The sequence below is a fragment of the Pseudorca crassidens genome, chromosome 15, assembly GCF_039906515.1.
Source record: "Pseudorca crassidens isolate mPseCra1 chromosome 15, mPseCra1.hap1, whole genome shotgun sequence".
In the NCBI taxonomy this organism is placed as follows: Eukaryota; Metazoa; Chordata; class Mammalia; order Artiodactyla; family Delphinidae; genus Pseudorca; species Pseudorca crassidens.
In genome coordinates, this window is record NC_090310.1 from 4,133,308 (window position 1) to 4,149,048 (window position 15,741).

Consider the following 15,741-nt stretch of genomic DNA (forward strand, 5'->3'; position numbering starts at 1 on the left):
GAACTGAAAGGTAATGAAAACAAAACACATCAAAATTTGTGGGATGGAATTAAAGCAGTGCTGAGAGGATAATTTACAGGTCCAAATGCATACTTTAGAGAAGAAAAAACAACCCAAAAATCATTGATTTAAGCTTTGATCTCAAGAAGTTAGAAAAAGGGCAGTAAATTAAACCCAGAAAAAGTACACAGAAAAAACTTATAAGAGCAGAAACTGAAACAGATTATAAACATAAAACTGAGAAAAATCAAAGCAAAAAGGTTTCTCTAAAAAGATAAATAACATACAAAAAAATCTAAAAAGATTAAATAAGATTGATAAACCTTTATTAAGAATGATTAAGAAAAAAAGGGAAAAAACACAAATTACCACCATCTGGAATGTTAAAGAAGACATCCCTACAGATTCCACAATATAAAAAAATACCATGAATAACTTTATACCACTTAATTTGAAATTTTAACTGAAATAAACTCCTTGAGACACAATTTACCACAATTGAACAAAAAAATTAAATTTCAACAGATCTCTATCAAATAAACTGAATAAGTAATTAATAACCTTCCCACAAAGTATACAGCAAGCCCAGTAAAGTTTCCTAAACATTTGAAGAAGAAATGTAACTAGTATTACAAAAACTCAGAGAACAGAAAAAGAGCAAACATTATTTCTGAAATCATTTTACGAGGCTAGCACAATTTTGATACTGAACGGTGATGAGAACATTACTAGAAAGACTAGAATCTCTCATGAACACAAATGAAAAATCCTAACCAAAGCAATGCAACGTTCATTACTAGAGTAAAAGAAAACTACATAGTCACTGCAGTTGAAAAAAAAAAGTGTTCAAAATTAACACCTATTCATGACTAAAATCTCTCAGCAAATTGGTACTGGAAGTGAATTTCCTTCATCTAATTAAAGCCGTTTCAAAAACACTAGAGCAATCCTCACACCGAAGAGTGAAACACTGAAAAGCTTTCTCTCTGAAACTGAGTTTTTACCATTTTTTGGTCAACACTGTATTGGAGGTTGTAGCAAGCAGAGTCAGGCAATAAAAAATAAAATATCAGGTTGAAAGGAAGAAATAAAAGTGGCATTATTTGCAGATAAGATTGTGGTACTGATGCAAAGATAGAAAAATAGAACAGAGGGCTCAGAAACACAGCCACATACACCTGGTCACCCACATAAAAACAAAGGTGTTAGTGAAATGCAGTGGGAAGAATGGCCTTTTCAATAAACATTGCTGGGCCAAGTGGATATCTATATGGGAAGAAAATGAGCCTTGATACATTCCTTATACCACCCATCAACATCAATTCCAGATAGATTACATGAAAGAGAAATCAAAGATACTAGAATATTACAAGAGAACAAAATTATGTATATCTGTATGTGTAACTGTACGCAGAGATACCACTGGAATAAGTGAATGAATGAAAAACAAAATCTCTAGATACAAGGCCAACATACAAAAAATGATCTAGTATGAAACAATTAGACAAAAAGACATTTTAAAAGAGTAGCATCAAAAACAATCAAATAACAGGGATGAACACATGAAAAATGTGTAAGACCTCTACACAGAAAACTGTAAAACATCACTGAGAGAAATTAAAGAGTAGATAAATGGAGAGACATACCACATTTGTGGGTTGGAAGACTCAAGTTTGTAAAGATGTCAATTCTCCCCAAATTGGTCTACAAGTTTAAGACAGCCTTAGATTTAAAAAATGGATATGTACTAGATGATTCTAAAACTTACAGGAAAATGTAAAGAACCAAGAATAAGTAAAGCATTCATAAACAAAAACAAAACATGGAGAATTTATACTACTGGATATTTAGTCTTATTATTATAAAGCTACAATAATTAAGACAATGTGGTATTGGCAAAAGAAGAGAAAAATAGACCAATGGAACAGAGTCCACAAACAGATTCATTCACATATGGACGACTGATTTATGACAAAAGCAGCACTGCAGAGCAGTGGATAAACATGATTTTTAAAACTATGTGACACTGTACTGGAAAACTATATTTTGGGAGCATAGGAAAGATCAAAGAACTAGACCTCTTCTTCATGCCTTAGATGAAAACAATTTCAGGTGAACTTTTGATTTAAATGGTAAGGTAAAATAATAAAGTTTCTGGAAGATAACATAAGAAAATACCTGCACAAATCGGAGCTGGAAAATATATCTTAAACAGGAAATAAAAAGGGCTGTCCACCAAAGAAAAGACTGAAATATTGTACATTAAGATAAAATACTTCTGTTCACCAAAGAAATTATTAAGAGTGAAAAGGCAAGCCACTGGGAAAAGAAATTTGCAATACATATAACAAAGGTTCCTATCCAGAAAATATAAAGAACTCCTACATGTTAACTGAAAATAGAAAAAAAAAAAAAAAAAAAGGAAAAGAAGAATCAGACAACTTGAAAAATGGGGGCTTCCCTGGTGATGCAGTGGTTAGGAATCTGCCTGCCAGTGCGAAAGACACGGGTTCAAGCCCTGGTCCGGGAGGATGCCACATGCCACGGAGCAACTAGTCTCATTCACCACAACTAATGAGCCTGCACTCTAGAGCCTGTGAGCCACAACTATTGAAGCCCGTGCGCCTAGAGCCCGTGCTCCGCAACAAGAGAAGCCACCGCAATGAGAAGCCTGCGCACAATGAAGAGTAGCTCCCATTCGCTGCAACTAGAGAAAGCCCGAGCGCAGCAGTGAAGACCCAAAGCAGCCAAATATAAATAAACAAATAAATAAATTCTGGGAAGATGGCAGTAATGGTGGCACCATAGCTTTTAAACCTCCCCAAATTTTCAAATAAAAACAGAAAAAAATTCCCTGGTTACAAAAATTCCAGTTTACACAAAAACAAGACAAAACAAAGGAGTCTCCACAGACTCCAAACTGCAAGCACATGAGGACAAACCACCAAGAACCACACAATTTCTGAAGCATCATTGGTGCCTCAGAAAGCACAGGGTACCATTCAAACCTGAGAACAGTATCAATATATAACCCCAAATAAGCGACAGGAATTCACTGGAAAGCACACAGGCCAATCTGAAAAAGGAGCTAATACTACGAAGCGGTTTTGCTCAATTCAATTGTGTGTAAGTGCAAGGAGGCCCTGACCCTGTAAGATCTGAAAAAGATATAGCAGTCTAGGATCCATGAAGTTTTGAAACTCATCAACCAGGGCTTCCTGACAGGACACAGCCCTATGAGAAGAAAATGCTGGGAACAGTTAAACTGAGTAAGATAGAGACAAAGGAAAGAGAAGTTAGGTCCAGATAAACATAGAGAACAGAATCAAGAAGTCTCAAAAAGCAAGCTGCCATATTTTGAACATTGTATGAAGAGGAGCTCTGTGAAGTTAGAAAAAGTTATCCTAAACTACATCTCCTTCTAAAAGTCCAAGAAAGCATCCATTAACAGAGGAATGGATAAAGAAGACGTGATACATACATACAAGGGACTATTACTCAGCCATAAAAAAGAACAAAATAATGCCATTTGCAGCAACACGGATGGACCCAGAGACTGTCCTACTGTCAGACAGAGAAAGACAAATACCATATGATATTGCTTATATGTGGAATCTAAAAAAGGGTACAAATGAACTTACCTACAAAGCAGAAACAGAGCTGCAGATGTAGAAAACAGACCTATGGTTACCAGGGTGCTAGGGGGGTGAGGAGGGATAAATTGGAAGACAGGGATTGACATATACACACTACTACATATAAAATAGGTAACTAATGAAGACCTACTGTATAGCACAGGGAACTCTACTCAATACTCTATAATGGCCTATATGGGAAAAGAGTCTAAAAGAGTGGATATATGTATATGTATAACTGAATCACTATGCTGTACACCTGAAACTAACACAACATTGTAAATCAACTATACTCCAATAAAATTTTTTTTTAAAATCCAAAAAAGCTAATTTCACTAAAAATTAACAAAGAAAAGAACTGATGTCAAATCTCATATAAAGGTGTAAGAAAAACAAGAAGCAAAACATCCCTATAAACAATAACATGCCAGAAAGATGTAACAACCTAAGGGTCACTAAGAAAATAATATAAGACATAAAATAACAACATAAATCAGAAATAGAAAAACTCAGAAATGAAGTGACATATCTCAGGAAAGAAACAGAAATTAAATAAAGTGTTTTAGGAATGCAAAGTAAATTAGAAGAAACACAAGTGTTAATAAACACAACACATACTGCTTTAGGAGAACTGAAAGGTGAAAGGAAAATTTTAAATAGAAAAAAGGAGATAAAGGAGCTCTTGAATAAACTGAAAGGGAAGAAAACACAAAAAACTGTAACTGAAAAAAAAAAACTTTCCTAAAGTAAAAATATTAAAGCAACATTTCAAAAGAGCACAGTACATACCTAAGGAAAGCAACCCAGAATGACAACCATCAAGACACATTCTAGTAAAATTACTGGACTTTAAAGAAAGAAAAAAATCCTTTAGCATCTGGGCTTGAGAATTATAACAGAAAAAATTAAGATTATTAACAGATTTTTACAGTGATGCTTTAAGACACTCGTAAACAGATTAAGATACTTTAGAAAAAAACGTGAGCCATAAATTTTATATCCAGCAAAACTAATTTTAAGAAAAAAGTGCACAAACTTAACAATGTACAAGAACTTCCTACAAGATTTTCCTGAGGAAACAACAGAAAAGCAAGCTTCAGGCAACCAAAATGACTAGAGAGACACTGACACAAAGACTAGTGGTAAACATGAAATACATAATTACTTACAGTACTAAGATTAAATTATAACTAAGATTGAATGATACAGTACAATTATAAAAATTATGGGGAAGGGAAGCATATGAAAGATTTTAAAGTTGTTTACAGTAATCATGCTAGTGGTGACATTCTGAGACTTTCATTTTGACACTTTTGGCTGTGTTAAAACAAAGTTGCATATTCTAATTCTATCAATCCCTGTGTCCTTGAGAATCAAGATTCTTAGTGTGGTAAAAAGGAATTATAATATAGAAGCAATAAAGTAAGTTAAGTAAAACCACTGTAGTCCTAAATTTAAATTATAAATATTAGTATAAACTCGTAAAATATTTTACTTCCATCCAAAAAAAAAAAAGTTTTCAAACAAGACCTGCTTGTAGCAATGAACATCCATGGTGCCCAGATTATTTGAAATACTATTTCTCATCGAAAGAGATGAAGGCTTTTGGGACAAATTACTAATTCCAAGTCTGGGGCAGGAATCATACAAAATGAACATGGAACATCTTGTCATATCCCATATCAAGGAAGCTATCAAAGACTACTTATCAAAGACTGAATCCTGTCAGAATAAATTCCTGAAGAGGCTTCCACTGGCCAAAGATGGAACATTTTGAACTTCAGTAAAGATAATAATTGATATGGTACAAACACCTTAGAAAAATGTATAAATGAAAGTGTTCATAATTTTTTTAAAGTCATTTTCAGAAGATGATAGTCAACCAATACATTATCTTTAAACCTAGTAAAACAAAGGCAAAGAATCAGGCATTTTCTTGCCTTTTCTATATAAACTATATCACTGGATAACCAAACAGTAGATGAGGAAATCATTTCTTTATAAAACTACTGTAGTATTAATTTAAAAATTCAATGAAAATATCACCATTTTGCAATCCTCAGTAATTTACTGGGCCTTGGAATTTCCTGGCGTTCCAGTGGTTAGGAGTTGGCACTTTCATTCTGGTGGCCCAGGTTCAATCCCTGGTCAGGGAACTAAGATCCCACAAGTGGGAAAAAAAAAAATAAAAAATTACTGGACCTAGACATTGAATATCATTGACTCTAACATCATAGACAATAAGACATAACTGCCTTCTGAGGAAAGAACACTATCTACTGTCTTGACAGAAACAATCAGATCTGTACACAGCCTAATTTTTAGAATAGAAGCTATCTGAAAAACAAAATTTTTGAATTACACCATTAAGTATGCCATCTAGATCAGGTATTCTCAATGGGGGCAATTTTGCAAGGGGGTAAAAATATCTTATATATTACAATGGTTTGTCATCCTCCCCAATTCAATCCCACCCAACAAAATCTTACTCCTTAGTATTTAATGGGGGAGAATCAGGAAAAAATGTCTAAAATGGCTCTACAGGGAGGAATGTTTTTTTTTTTTTAAGCCTGACAAACACCTATCTAGGTGCTGGGAAACTAACAGGTCAAATGATTCAGGTTCAACAACAGATAAATTATAAGGAAAAATGAAAGGAATGGAAGAGAAACCCTAGATTTAAAAGATATAGGGATGCACTCAGGTGAAAAAACCATAAAGAAATACAAGAAAATGATCAGACTAATGGTTAATTTCAGGGGGAAGGAATGAATTATGCTCAGGACAGCATGCATAGAGGAGGCTTGGGGATGATCTACTTCTTGACCTAAGTAGTACATACAAACACCTTATAATAATTCATTAAGCCATACATGTTTTATATATTGTTTTATTTGTAAAGGGCAAAAAACTCCCATGAGATATTGCATACCCATAAGGATTGCTAGAAGCCTGAAAATTGATGACCAAGTGTTGCTGAGGATTTGGAGCAATGGGGACTTTCATGTACTATTGGTAGGAGAGAAAACTGGTACCACAACTGTGCAAAAAAGAATCCTTGAGGGCTTCCCTGGTGGCACAGTGGTTGGGAGTCCGCCTGCCAATGTGGGGGGCGCGGGTTTGTGCCCCGGTCCGGGAGGGTCCCGCGTGCCGCGGAGCGGATGGGCCCGTGAGCCGTGGCCGCTGGGCCTGTGCGTCCAGAGCCTGTGCTCTGTGACGGGGGAGGCCGCGGCAGTGGGAGGCCCACATACCACACACACACACAAAAAAAAGAATCCTTGATACTTTATCAATTATAGTGGAAAATATAAATCCTGGAAGACTCAACAATCCACTGTAAAATCTGTACTACAGAAATGTACACTTACACGCACCAAGTCTATGCACAAGAATGTTCACAGCAGCACTATTCCTAACAGCCAAACACTGAAAAGGACTCATATCAATGATGGAATGGACAAATACACTGAGGTATGCTCATACAATTGAAACATACACAGCATCAAGAATCAAGCCATTGTAGTCACACACAAAATGAATGGATCTTAAAACATAATGGTTGAGTGAAGGAATTCAGACATAAAAGAAAATATACTGAATGCCTCCATTTAGATAAAGTTTAGGCATAGGCCTAAACTTAGCTGTTTGGGGTGAAATTTCTTTGTGTGTGTGTTGTATTTAACAATGGAAAACTTAGAGGGAAAAAAGTCACCATAAGGGAAAAAAGTCACCCTAAGGGAAAAAGAGAGTGGTTGCCTCTGTGAAACAGTATTTGGGGGTCAAGAGAATTATTGCTTTTATTTCTTTCTGTAGTTTGATTTTTGAACCATTTTCTTGCTTTACTCTGACGGACATCACAAGAATGAAAATCAGTAAGTAAGAACCAATGGGGGACAATTATAACTGCTACAGTGGCTTTTTAGTTCCAAGATCCTATCTGTAACCTACCCACTCAAGGTTTTTCTTCCTCTCTAAGAAAATCTCAATTTTCTTTGCCTTCCTGGGAGAAATCATGTACTTCAGAGGAGGTGGGCCCCAGACCCTGGCTTATTATATGATGTCTATAGATAGTCAAATAATGTCATCATTTTCCCAACTTAAGATACTATAAAATTTTATATCAAGACTATGTTTAAGTATTACAACAGAACTTTCTGGTATCTATAACTGAACATAGGTATCTCAATGTTTAAAAATTATAAACCCAAGCATAAGTTTAAGTATCTCACTTGAAATAACAATAATGATGTTATTGATTTTGTAAATAGCATGGTATAATGGAAAGAGCTCTGGTATCAAATTTCTTTTTTTTTTTTTTTTTTTTTTTGGGCGGCACGCAGGCCTCTCACTGTTGTGGCCTCTCCCGTTGCGGAGCACAGGTTCCGGACATGCAGGCTCAGCGGCCATGGCTCACGGGCCCAGCCGCTCCGCGGCATGTGGGATCTTCCCGGACCAGGGCACGAACCTGTGTGCCCTGCATCGGCAGGCAGACTCTCAACCACTGCGCCACCAGGGAAGCCCTGGTATCAAATTTCAACTGCACCTATTCAAGTACTTTTCTTTCAAATACAATTTTTTAAAAAAATATTTATTTATTTAATTGGCTGTGCCGGGTCTTAGTTGCGGCACGCAGGATCTAGTTCCCTGACCAGGGATCGAACCTGGGCCCCCTGCCATGGGAGCACGGAGACTTAGCCACTGGACCACCAGGGAAGTCCCATTAAATACAATTTTTAAAAAGCATTTTGGGACTTCCCTGGTGGTGCAGTGGTTAAGAACCCACCTGCCAATGCAGGGGACACGGGTTCAAGCCCTGGTCCGGGAAGATCCCACATGCCGTGGAGCAACCAAGCCCGTGCACCACAACTACTGAGCCTGTGCTCTAGAGGCCGCGAGCCACAACTACTGAGCCCACGTGCCCCAACTACTGAAGCCTGGGCGCCTAGAGCCTGTGCTCTGCAACAAGAGAAGCCCCTTCTCGCCGCAACTAGAGAAAGCCCACACGTAGCAACGAAGACCCAATGAATGCAACCAAAATTTAATTAATTAAATTTAAAAATGCATTTTGAACACTTAATTCCAATAACCCAGCTTATTTCTTCTTTTACCATAACTAGGTTCCTTCAATTTTACACTGGAAATCAAAGGAAAATGTGATTTATTTTATACCTAATTTAGTTAGACTGTCAAGCTTGTAGTTAAGCAGATTACTAGTGATGCTTTAAAAGCAAGATTCCTCATGAATGGCAAGTACAGTGGCCCCAAGCTGCAGTGAGAAAAGAAGTCTGATGATGAAATTTCTACTCCTGACTAGCTTCTCTGTAAAGGTCATTTAACTCCCTGACATTCAGTCCTCTCATCTGGGCTCAGAGCAGATGGCCTAAGTATGAACCATGGTTTCACCAATTAGTGAATCAGTGACTATGCATAAACTGCTTAATCTCTTGGGCCTAATTCCTTTATTTGTAAAATGACAATACAGTTGTTTTAAAATTAATTGAGTTAAACATATATAAAGTGTTTAGCATAATGACTAGCAAATAGCAAGTGTCACATTATGACATTATTACCTGTGAAATGGAAACAACAGATGCACAGTGTTTACTACTACTACTACTATGTTGATAATACAACCAAACGGGGGGAGAGGGGTGGAGATAGAACTTTATTCTCCTCTTCCAAGCTACTTTTCACTAGTATTACAACTATTCACAGTAAAACTTTTACTTCCTTCTATAAGAAACTTCGTTTTCCCTTTGGAAGTAGCAAGAAGCTATGTATGTCTTTTCGCTTATTGATCAGACACCAAAGTGGAGTTCAGAAATAGGAAATGCCACCCAAAAAAGAATATTTCAGTTGTCACCTCTTGCTTTTAATTATACAAATAATCATTTACACATTTATGATTATACTCTATAGTCAAATATACCAATTAATGCCTCCAAATTAGAACTTAAAATTAGGATATATTTCATCACTTCATTACTTGGTGGAGAATCTTATGTAGTAATATTGTAAGAATTTAAGAAAATTGGATGACAATTCTTCTATCTTCTCTTCCACCGCCCACAACTGTCCTAATGATCTTTTTTTTTATCCCCTTCACTTCGTTGTATGAATGAATCAACACATGATGAGAAGTTCGCATTTTGTTTTCTCCATATGCCCTTGACTACGTCTTATTCATAGCTGTACTTCCAGAGTCTCACAGTTGCTGAATGAATGAGTGGCTCCAAAAACATACTCTTCTGCCAGAGACTGGAGCTCTTCATCATAGCCATATACAATCAGAGTCAAGTAACATGGCTTACACGACAACCATCAGTTTATCATGATTTTCTTCAGTTATAAAGTATTATACCATTATAGAAAATTTGGAGAACAAAGGAAGTCGGGAAAAGATGGGAATCACCCATGGTTCTCTCACACAATTTTATGATTTCCAAAACTGCATCTTTGCTTCCTTGTGACCAGGGTCCTTGGGTCTGTCTCTAACAAATCATTTTCTTCTCAATTCTTCTATTCATGTCACTTCTCCACTTTTCCTTCCAGATGCTCCTAATATAATACTGTATGGTCCTGGGGTTTTGTGGTGTTCCTGTTTTCCAGAGTAATCTCCAAAAATATGCCCATCACTTCTGCAACACTGATTTTGGGGTAATAAAGGATGTTTCAAATTTAGTGGGTTAACTCTTTGAATGTTCTAGGGAAAGGTGGGCAAAGAAGAGCCAGGCACAGGCTAAGAGAAGCTGACATGCCCATGTCATATCAGCACCCACAAAACCTCTTCCTAGCATATTTTTTTAAGTGTCTATAAATGATTATTGCTTTTAACTCAAATACTAGTTTCTCATCTTAACATTTAGGTAGCCATTCTTTGTAATCCTGTACTAATATGTAATCAATATTAAATTAACACAGAAAAGTTAATAACGGTTATTTCTAAGTAATAGGTTTACATTTTTTGCTTCCTTATATTTTTATATACTAAATTGGTATTATTTACATTAACATTTAAAATTAAAATACATTACAAGAGTTTGGCAAATGTTTATTGCAGGCTCACCACCTGGTATAAAGAATTTGTGTTATGCATCATGGGGAACACAAAGAAAATCCAACATGGATCTTGCTTCAAAGAACTTCCATCAGTGAGAGAAAATATGCACACAATTAAGTATACTACAAAGTATAAACCCATTAGTGCAATACAGAGACTATTCCAGTTGAAAGAGGGCAGGCAGTCAGAGTAGGCTTAGTGGAGACAGCAATATTTAAGCTAAACTTAATGCTCTGCCAGTTCCAGGCTTAGTTTTAAGAGAACAGCACTTCCATCTAGGGCTCTTGAAACCCATAGTCACCATGTAAGAAGTCTGACTACCCTGATGGAGAGACCACATGGAAAGCCCTGACACTACATGAAGAGGGAAAGGGCAGCTGAACCCAGTCTTCCAGCAGTCTCAGACAAGGCGTATGAATAAAGAAGCCATTTTGGAAGTATATCCTCCAGTCCCAGCCACCTTGGCTGACAGCATGTGTGTGGGGGGGAAAAAGGCTCAGGTGAGTCCTTCCCAATTTCTCGACTCAAAAAACTGCCAACAAATAAAACCGTTATACTAAGTCACCAGGCTTGGAGGTGGTTTGCTAACAGGTAAGTGAAGCAGAGTTCTAAGTTTATTTTCTAATCAATGGGAAGCAATGCAGAGAGCTGTGCTTTAGGAAAATCAACCTAGCTGCAGTGTGTAATCTAGTGGCAGGAAACCCGGGAAGCAAGAGCCAGTGAAGTCTGAACTAAAGGTAACAGTAAGCAGAGGGAGGAAAAGATACAAGATACTGACCACAGAGGTTAGATTCAATGGGATTTTTGTATGTAATTGGCCATGAAGGGCACGAGGAAACAAGGAGTCAAAGTTGACCTCGATGTTGAGATCAGGTGACTGGAGGATGGTGATAATATTAAGAAAGAACAAGGAAGCTGATGAGTTCAGAATAAGAAAATGCAATGCATATTAATTTCAATACATAAACAAAATGAAAAAACTACAGTAAAATAGCATCCATAATTACAGATAATATGCAAACAATTAGTCTGGAGTTTAAGCAGTTTAAAAGAGCTCTAAAAATCCTGTTATCAGTATCTTTCTACAATACAAAAGATTTTAAACCAAAAATTATTCAAAAATTTCGGTGGGGAAGCTACAGAGTTCAATATATAACATTGAGATTTTTCATCAACTGTCAACTGAAAATTGGTTCAGAAACTGGGATGTGGAGGGCTTCCCTGGTGGCGCAGTGGTTGAGAGTCCGCCTGCCGATGCAGGGCACACGGGTTCGTGCCCCGGTCTGGGAACATCCCACATGCCGCGGAGCGGCTGGGCCCGTGAGCCATGGCCGCTGAGCCTGCGCATCCGGAGCCTGTGCTCCGCAGTGGGACAGTCCACAACAGTGAGAGGCCTGCATACCGCAAAAAAAAAAAAAAGAAACTGGGATGTAGAAACAACCTAAGTGCCCATCGACAGATAAATGGATAAAGGAGATGTGGCACATATATACAATGGAATATTACTTAGCCATAAAAAGAAACGAAACTGAGTTATTTGTAGTGAGGTGGATGGATCTAGAGTCTGTCATACAGAGTGAAGTAAGTCAAAAAGAGAAGAACAAATACCATATGCTAACACATATATATGGAATCTCAAAAAAAAAAAAAAAGGTTCTGATGAACCTAGTGACAGGACAGGAATAAAGACACAGACATAGAGAATGGGCTTGAGGACACGGGGAGGGGGAAGGGTAAGCTGGGACAAAGTGAGAGAGTGTCATGGACATATATACACTACCAAACATAAAACAGCTAGCTAGTGGGAAGCAGCTGCATCGCATGGGGAGATCAGCTCAGCACTTTGTGACCACCTAGGGGGTGGGACAGGGAGGGTGGGAGGGAGACGCAAGAGGGAGGAGATATGGGGATATATGTATACATATAGCTGATTCACTTTGTTATACAGCAGAAACTAATACAACATTGTAAAGCAATTACACTCTAATAAAGATGTTAAAAAAAAAAGAAAGAAAAGAAAAAGAAACTGGGATGGATAGGCAAGCATATACTCATCCACAAAGGGGAAGGGGAGAAATCAATGTTTTCAATTATATTATTACAGTTGAATCCTCTGTGAACTCGTGATATCCCGTCCCTTCTATCCCAATACTGTCTACAGGTTACACCCTATGATGAATTTTCATATAGCATTAAGTTTTTGTTTTTTAAAAAAACCCCACAGATCTCATCATGGTAGAACCAAAATCCTTACCATGGCCTGTGAAACACTGCCTCACATGGCCCTTGCTGACTAGCCCCACCTCATACCTCTTCCCCTATTCACCAATCTGCAGGCACCAAGGCTCAGGTCCTTGAACATTCCATGCTTCTGCCTTCCACTTCAGGCTCTTCTCTCTGGCTGGGTTACTCTTCTTCACTGCCTCTCTTTGACCAAATTAACTGTATTCATCCTTCAGTTCCTCATCTTAAATGTCACCTCCTCAGAGAAAAACCTTTCTGGACTAACCCCAGTGTTTGTTCACACACCTCTCACTCCTTCAAAATACTCACCACAATGATAATCTACAATTTAGGAAGCTATGATTAATATCTATCTCCTCTGCTAAAAAACGTTCATTCCTGGGCCTCCCTGGTGGCACAGCGGTTGGGAGTCCGCCTGCCGACGCAGGGAACGTGGGTTCGTGCCCCGGTCCAGGAGGATCCCACATGCTGCGGAGCGGCTGGGCCCGTGGGCCTGTGCTCCGCAATGGGAGAGGCCACAGCCTCAGGACATAGGACACAGCCTGGCAAAAGTAAATATTCCAGAAGAACTTCTTGAACAAACAAGTTCACAGGTATAGCAGGATAATTAGGAGCATGAACTCTGGAGCCAAACTGGGTTCAAGTACCAGCTCTGACCCTTACAAGCTTTGCAACCAGGTAAGCTATTTTTCAGCATCTCCCTTTCTTCCTCTTTAAAATAAGAATAATGACAAAACCCACAGCACTGAGGCGTCAAAGAGTTAATATATGGAAAATCCTTAGAACGGTATCTGGCTAAAGACAGATGTCTGTAAAGATCTTAACTATAGCCTAGAATTTAGTGAACCCTCATTAAACAGGAGCTATCAGAATTAGTAAACGCAGGCTCTCTCATCTATCCTGTTTCATAAACTTTCAGTCTCCCAGACTCACATCTCAACTTCCTTTATTAGACTTCTCCAAAGAGGCTGCAAGACTTCTCTTTTATTAGCTACTGCCTGTCTTCAGAAGAAAAATCTAAAGCCTCTATTTAAGTTTACGGGGAGGTCCAAAATCTGGCCCCACGCTCTCCAAATATTTCCTTAAATTCAACCACTCCCTACCCCCAGCCGCAAAAAATTACTTCTACAAAACACCAACGAAGCAAGGCCATTTCTTAAAGGTCTTCCAGTAGGCCAGCATACTAAAGTCTGCCCAGCCCTCTCTCAGCAGGGTAAGTCATCTTCTCTTTGCATCAAAAAGCCTAGGACAGGGACTTCCCTGGTGGCGCAGTGGTTAAGAATCCACCTGCCAATGCAGGGGACACGGGTTCGAGCCCTGGTCCGGGAAGATCCCACGTGCTGCGGAGCAACTAAGCCCGTGCACCACAACTACTGAGCCTGTGCTCTGGAGCCTGCGAGCCACAACTACTGAGCCCGCGCACCTGGAGCCCATGCTCCGCAACAAGAGAAGCCACCGCAATGAGAAGCCCGCGTACCGCAACAAAGAGTAGCCCCCCCGCCCCGCCGCGACTAGAGAAAGCCCCTGCGCAGCCAAAACAAAACAAATAAATAAAAATAAAAAAGCCTGAGACAACCCTACCCAGACGCTTATCACGACACATCCGAGTTCTTTACAGAGCCTTCGGCTCGCTGATGTCGGAACCCTGCCCAGCGGACATCACCGGGACCTTGCAGGCACTCAGTGAGCTTGGTCACGGGACTGAAGCGGCCCGAAGTTTTCGACAATCGTCCCACACGGTATTCGGGCCACATCTCACGCGGGAAGATCGGCCTCGTTCGCCGCTCGGCGCTCCGGGCACATTTGTCGGGTTCGCGTTCCCCGCGCTGCCCAGGGTTCTGACACACTTGGGGAGGCCTCACGAGGGCTGGGCAGCAGTGGCCGCCTTTTCGGGAAGACGCCCCTCCAGAGCCGAGTCGGGAGGGTTTGGGACCGCGGCCCGTCAGCCCCCCGCCACCCCTCGCCCGGGCCAGGGCGTCGGAGATCAAAGTCACGGCATGTTGCCCCCCCGCGCGCCCCCGGCCGCGTTCGGCTCCACGGCCACTGCCTCCCGTGAGGCGCCGCCGAGGAAACTCGGTCTTTCGGATTTACCGGCCCGCGAAACTTCCCGAAGTGGCGGGAGCGGAGGAGGGTCCGCCGGCCGCCGGCGCCTCTATCGCTCCCTCTCGGCCGCTAGCCCCGCTGCTCCAGACGCTCGGCGCTAGGCGGCGCCCGGCGCGGCGCCGGGTTCGCTCGCGTCGGGGCCGCGGCTGAGCCCGGCCAGCGCCCCCCGCCGCCCCTCACAAACGAGCCCCCGCCCCCACCCTCACCCCCGGGCTCAATGGAGGCGCCGGGCGGAGACGCCACTAGCCTCACAGAACCTCCCGAATAGCTGGCGCGCCCCGCGGCCGACACTTACCACTCAACTCGCCGGCTCTCGAAGCAGGCTCGGCGGCTTCTGTCGCCGCAGCTTCTAGTCCGCAGGAGCACCACGACAGCTTCGTGGCCGCAGCCCAGGCCGCCGCTGCGCTCCTTCCGGCCCTGCCGCGGCGTCACCTCGCGCCTGCGCACAGCGCCCCCTCCCGACTAATGACAGGAAGAACCATAGAGGCACGCCGGGTGATAGGGAGGAGGGGTCTGGGGAGTAACACCATAGAGAGGGACGCCTGTCCGCTCCTCCATCCCGGCTCACGGCCCGCTGAGTCTTGACTCCCCCACTAGGCGGGAGGACGAAAGGAACTGAGAGCCTCTCAACCTCGTGAGGAGGTCTCGCTGTCTCCCTGGAGTTTTCAACTCCAGGGCGTGAAGCGTGAAGCGGGCAGC

At 40.8% G+C, this 15,741-nt stretch overlaps 1 protein-coding gene across 14 annotated transcripts in view; it reads right to left on the bottom strand.

The window, feature by feature from the left end:
- Positions 1–15,483, bottom strand: part of RNF216 (ring finger protein 216) — a 172,450-nt gene extending 156,967 nt beyond the window's left edge. For 13 of the 14 annotated variants that reach the window (XR_010934747.1, XR_010934749.1, XR_010934748.1 and 10 more), the window contains exon 1: positions 15,338–15,483. The gene's annotated coding sequence lies outside the window, so the exon portion shown is untranslated. Of the gene's footprint in view, positions 1–15,333 lie in introns of all 14 variants that reach the window. The other variant, XM_067705429.1, reaches the window with a different exon arrangement.
- Between the last annotated feature and the right edge of the window lie 258 nt (positions 15,484–15,741).